The following is a 6,421-nucleotide window of genomic DNA, read 5'->3' as shown; positions in this document are numbered from 1 at the left end:
TAATCTGAAGGTTTATTTGTCAGAAGCCCTCAACGGACTTAATTGGGTGTTGTTTTTGCCTCTCTAAGCCGTTTTAATGTAATAATCATGACTTAGGGATTATTTAAACATTTTGTATTGTAATATTTCTGCCAGAACGAATATATAGAGCTATAATTTGTATATCCACTGGTTCTCGCCGGATCTTCTCAGTGGATCGCGTTTCCGATCCGGTGGTAGATTGTGCGAAGCACTACTCTTGTTAGGGCCAGTGTTAGCATCACTCCGGTTTGAGCACCGAGAGCTCATCGTAGTTAAGGTTACGCTGAAATATCCTCTCAAGACTATTAGATTAGGTAGGAAAAAAAATATATATCCACCTATTTAAATCAGTTCAGTCATAAATTTGGGACACATTTATGTACACCAAAAGATAACTACTTTAAAAAGTTTCTTTTTTTTATTGCCCTTGTAGGCAGACGAGCATACGGCCCACCTGATGGTGAGTGGTTACCGTCGCCCATAGACTTCAGCAATGCCAGGGGCAGAGCCAAGCCGCTGCCTACCGCACAATATTTCTGAAAAAAGTGTCCAATATTACAATCGATCAATGATGAATATTTTTATTTATTTATTTTTATATTATTTATTTATTACACTTCATGTAAAATTTACATTGGCGGACTGAATGCCTAAGGCATTCTCTACCAGTCAACCAAAGGTAGTGCAGAGTGAATAGTGGTAGGTGCAATGAAATTTATATTAAGTTACAAATACATACACAAAAAAAATATACATACATATATACACAAGCACATATACATACATACACACACACATACATACATACATATAATAGTTTATACAGTATTATTAGTATTATTTAATTCAATAGAGAGAAATATAATTTCATAAGCCGAAGCGAAACCAACTTAGGTTCCATTTTTAATTTCCTGCTCAACGTACGCAGCACGGTTCAGTCTATTTCGTTTACTAAAACGTGAGTGTACCTACCTTCTTCTACTGATATTGCTTCCGTCGGTTTTTGTCGGTTTGAAGGGAATTTGCGGAAATGAAAAATACTCTCTGAATAATGTTGTTCGACTCAAAATCGATATCAGATATTACTGCGCTGACATAAAATCAAAGCGTGTGTTAAAATTTCTGCGATCCTACCAATTTTTTTTTTTTTTTTAATTGCATTGGCTACCGGAGCCCATACCCAACTATAAGGTAATCGCCGCCACCCACCTTGAGATATGAGTTCTAAGGTCTCAGTATAGTTACAGCGGCTGCCTCACCATTCAAACCGAAACGCATTACTGCTTCACGGCTGAAATAGGTAGGGCGGTGGTACCTATCACACATCACAAGAGGTCCTACCACCAGTAACGCAAATTATAATTTTGCGGATTTGATTTTTATTACTCGGTGTTATTCCACCACCGTGGAAGTCTATTGTGAAAATTTGTTAGGTACGAATTTCATTACAAAAATTGGAAGGTACATACGAATGCACCGGACGTCTTATGCTTTAGGCCACGACGAATTCGATTGTAATATCCGTAAATCTTTTGTCATTATGGGTAACGTCCACTGTGAAGTCTATAAATGACGCTAATTGAATTGAACGCTATTGAAGTCGTCGTGGCCTAAAGGATAAGACGTCCGGTGCATTCGTATGTAGCGATGCACCGGTGTTCGAATCCCGCAGGCGGGTACAATTTTTTCTAATGAAATACGTACTCAACAAATTGTTCACGATTGGCTTCCACGGTGAAGGAATAACATCGTGTAATAAAAATCAAAACCCGCAAAATTATAATTTGCGTAATCACAGGTGGTTGGACCTCTTGGGAGTCCGCACGGATAGGTACCACCACCCCGCCTATTTCCGCCGTGAAGCAGCAATGCGTTTCGGTTCGAAGGGTGGGGTAGCCGTTGTAACTATACTTGAGACCTTAGAACTTGTATCTCAAGGTGGGTGGCGCATTTACGTTGTAGATGTCTATGGGCTCCAGTAACCACTTAACACCAGGTGGGCTGTGAGCTCGTCCATCCATCTAAGCAATAAAAAAAAAAAAAGCTTGTAGCATTTGATAATGAGTTGGTGACGGAAATTCCAAAAACCTAGATTTCTCTTGAAACTAATTTGACAGATAAAAAAATGATTGCTTAGATGGATGAAACCGCCCACCTGATGTTTAGTTGTTACTGGAGCCCATAGAAAACTTCAACGTAAATGCCGCCACCCACCTCAAGACATCGGTTCTGAGGTCTAAGCTTTTTACAGTAAAATCGCTGTAACATACGATGATGGGACGTCGAATGTAAAATAAAACTGACATTCAAAACCCGACTTCTAATACGAAAACAACATATCGACGCTTGAAAGGCAAACGTGGCTAAGCGACAATAACTGCTTTGTACATAAATGATAGGCAATACCTAACCATATTCGATGCGCAAAAAATATATATTTCTATGTCTATTAAAATCACTTCAATCCTACAGCTACTAGCTAGATTCTACTACAGCTAGATTCGTTAAAATAAATTTTGTTTTCTGGTATTTCAACTTTGAATTAGTCTACTGTAAAGTTCACGCATTGTCGATTAGTCACGTTTGCCTTTCAAGCGCCGATATAAAATATAAGTACGAACAACTGTTAAAAAAACAAACTATTCAACGATCAATAACAGAATGTATCGAGTATGCCGACAACAGGGAAAACAGAACGCAAACACTACGGAATGAATCCGCGCTTCGAAAAAAAAAAAAAAAAGACATTTGTGTTCTTTTTGTGAGAAAAGCGCGCCATTCGCGGAGACTGATTGATTTTGCATCTGTTGCTCTACGAAGGTTTTTTTTGATAGCGCCATCTTGTTGTGTCTTTAAAGCGGTTAGTTGCCCGCAATTTATTAGAAAAATAGTATTATTATTCGCCAATAGATGTCGAGAAGAGTTGATTATTGAAAACACGAATAAAACAACATTTTCTAAAAATAAATCGTAGCTAGATCGATTTATCGCCCCCGAAATTCCCTGTATACTAAATTTTATGAAAATCGTTGGAGCCGTTTCCGAGATTCAGATTATATACATATATATTAAAATTCAAGAGTTGCTCGTTTAAAGGTATAAGATGAATTAGAATAATTTTTCGTACATTACCATTAAAATATTGAATTACAGAAAACTTGCAGACTTAGCCGGTAAACTTAGATGGTTAGATGTGGATCGATTTTTTTTTTATTTTTTTTTTGTTTATTGATTATTTGTGTGGACGAGCTCACAGGCCATCTGATGTTAAGTGGTTACTGGAGCCTATAGACATCTACAACGTAAATGCGCCACCCGCCTTAAGATATAAGTTCTAAAGTCTCAGTATAGTTACAACGGCTGCCCCTTCTTTCAAACCGAAACGCATTACTGCTTCACAGCAGAAATAAGCCGGGTGGCGGTACCTACCCGTGCGGACTCCCAAGAGGTCTTACCACCAGTAAAGTCGAGCAAGAAGTATCTGAATTCTATCTATACTAATATTATAAAGAGGAAAGATTTGTTTGTTTGTTTGTTTCGAATAGGCTCCGAAACTACTGGACCGATTTGAAAAATTATTTTTCCATTAGAAGCCGACATTGTCCCTGATGAACATAAGCTACTTTTTTTATTTTTTTTTTATATTTTTTTTTGTTTCATTTGTGTTTTAATGTTTCCGAAGCGAAGCGAGGGCGGGTCGCTAGTACCTAATAAAGTAGGGAGAGCTGCCTCCTCGTTTCCGTTCTACTGGACATCTCTTTAGGTTCCAAAATCTTCTCTTTAGGTTCAAAAATGTTGAGAGTAAGGTTTTTCTATTTGTATTTTTAACTCTATGGTATCTCCGTTGGAAACATTATTTAATTAATTCAAAGTAAATTGGAGAAACATGGAAAATCTAAAAGACGATTTGTATAACATCAAAATTGTCAACTCAATTCGAACTTTTTAATTCTATTTGTACGAAATTCGAATTGGAATTCGAACTTTGAATTTGGAACACGTTTTAAATTCGGAACAAGTCGATGGAGTTTGCACGTAACGGTAAGTTTGCGGGGAAACAATCTGTGACTGAGCGAGACTTCCATGAACTTCCTCCCAACTGCTGACTTGTACTGAGCTTCGACTATGGTTCGGGCTTTACTAAACTGACCGAAAACTGTTTCATTTTTGCGATTTGGAATTTCACTCATAATTAATTGGAAATAAAATGTGCAGTTGAGTTTGAGCTCTGAAAAATATAATCAAGTTTTCCTTAAGTGTTTAATACAAGAAACTACAAATTGCACATGGTTTATGGTGGTAGGACCACTTGTGAGTCCGCACGGGTAGGTACCACCACCCCGCCTATTTCTGCCGTGAAGCAGTAATGCGTTTCGGTTTGAAGGGTGGGGCAGCCGTTGTAACTATACTGAGATCTTAGAACTTATATCTCAAGGTGGGTGGCGCATTTACGTTGTAGATGTCTATGGGCTCCAGTAACCACTTAGCACTAGGTGGGCTATGAGCTCGTCAACCCATCTAAGCAATAAAAAAAAATGTATATCTAAATTTTTGCAATAAATACAATGTAACCAAGGAATGTTACCATCATCATTCGAAATTAACGAATTATTTATATAAGAATTAATGATTAAACTCAAATTAATTAAATAATAGTGATAACAATGAATAGTGATAGCAGTAGCTGATGTATGTGTAATTTTAGAAATAGGTGACATATTTCAATGCGTAGACGCATGAGCCTCCGTGGCGCAATTGGCTAGCGCGTTCGGCTGTTAACCGAAAGGTTGGTGGTTCGAGCCCACCCGGGGGCGCTCTTTTTGATATTATCCTTAACCGTCGGAACTGTTCGTTAATAACGCATTGAGTACCTATATTTATTTCATTGGTAAAATTACCAACAGCAGACACAATCGAGTACTGGCGAGACAACATAATAATAATGTGTATTTTATCGATATTAAATAATAATAAAAAAACAATACATATTTTGCGCAATAAACGCGTGGTAGTTCTATTGACGTTCAACAAGTATGTACTTTTATTTATGTTGAATAAAATTTTTTTTTTATTTGATTTTGATTTTATTTGATTTGTCCTTATTAATTCTGAAATAATAAAAACCGCGAGATACCTATTCGAAACATTGGAAAGACTAAAATGAAATTATTAAGCGCGAGGTTCAGTCGTAAGAGTATTTTTAATTCAACAATAAACATTGTAATTTAATTGGTGCTAAATTACCCTTATTAAACATCGGAAAGCTAATGAAAAATGCACCTAATATACTTAATTTCATTTCCTATAAATTATTTCAACGTTTGGATGTTTTTTCGAATGCTGATTCAAAAACGTCATTCAGCCAACTTCAAAACATCGTGTAACGGAACCATGTCACCCAAGTTTGCAATACATCGACTTATTTCCGAGAGAGCGAACCTATTCTGCTTGAAAAACGAACGCCGCGCAGTCAGCCGGGAACTGATATGTGCGGATGAAGTCGCTGTATCTCGTCACTTCCTCTTATGTTATGTTGCGTTTGCATTCAAGAATTCACTAGGCTTTATTTACAATTGGACGCATTACTTGAACGGAGGATCACAATCTTGAACGGCTAATGGTGACAGGTAACGTCCTAGAGGCAGTCCCACGAGATGGTCGGACCAAATTCGATCTTGTCTGGACATCGAGCTCCACGATATCCTCCACGAAGTCAAGGATCGCAGCAGATAGAGAACAATTATATATCACAGAATGATGCAGCGGGGAAGTCACGATCCTCAGTAATGAGGAGAGCGACACAAGGAGGAGGATTACAATTGGAGAAGTTAATTTAAGTGAATATGCTGTTTAAGTTATGAATAATAATGTTGTTTAAGTTCCATCCATCTAAAGTTATGTAAGCTACTAGCGACCCGCCCTCGCTTCGCTTCGGAAACATTAAAACACACATGAAACCAAATAAAAAAAATAAAATAAAAGTAGCCTATGTTCATCAGGGACAATGTCGGCTTCTAATGGAAAAAGAATTTTTCAAATCGGTCCAGTAGTTTCGGAGCCTATTCGAAACAAACAAACAAACAAACAAATCTTTCCTCTTTATAATATTAAGTATAGATGACAGAACACAATTGGTTGGTCATTCACGAGATGTTTTATTCTCTCTTTGTACCTAATTAAAGGGTAAAATTTCGGGTAACTAAACGGTTGTCTGGAAGAGATTGCTTTTAGCGATAAGACCGCCCATTGTACAAACGTAAACGTGTTGCTTGTTGACTGTTTTCTGATGTTAATTGTGTTTTGGTGTGCAATAAAGTATGTTCTCTCTCACTCTCTTTCTCTCTCTCTCTCTCTCTCTCTCTCTCTAAACTCATTGTAACAGTGTAAGATCAACTATGAA

The 6,421-nt window shown here is 37.3% G+C and overlaps 1 non-coding gene across 1 annotated transcript; it reads left to right on the top strand.

Annotated features, from left to right (window-relative positions):
• Nucleotides 1–4,761: 4,761 nt before the first annotated feature.
• TRNAN-GUU (transfer RNA asparagine (anticodon GUU)) lies at nt 4,762–4,835 on the top strand. Its single transcript has one exon. It is a non-coding gene; the product is annotated as a tRNA-Asn (tRNA).
• The last annotated feature ends 1,586 nt before the right edge of the window (nt 4,836–6,421 follow it).

This window comes from Bombyx mandarina, chromosome 08 (genome assembly GCF_030267445.1).
Source record: "Bombyx mandarina strain Sakado chromosome 08, ASM3026744v2".
Taxonomy (NCBI): Eukaryota; Metazoa; Arthropoda; class Insecta; order Lepidoptera; family Bombycidae; genus Bombyx; species Bombyx mandarina.
The sequence above is the reverse complement of the archived record's forward strand: the minus strand, read 5'-3'. Positions and strand labels throughout refer to the sequence as shown.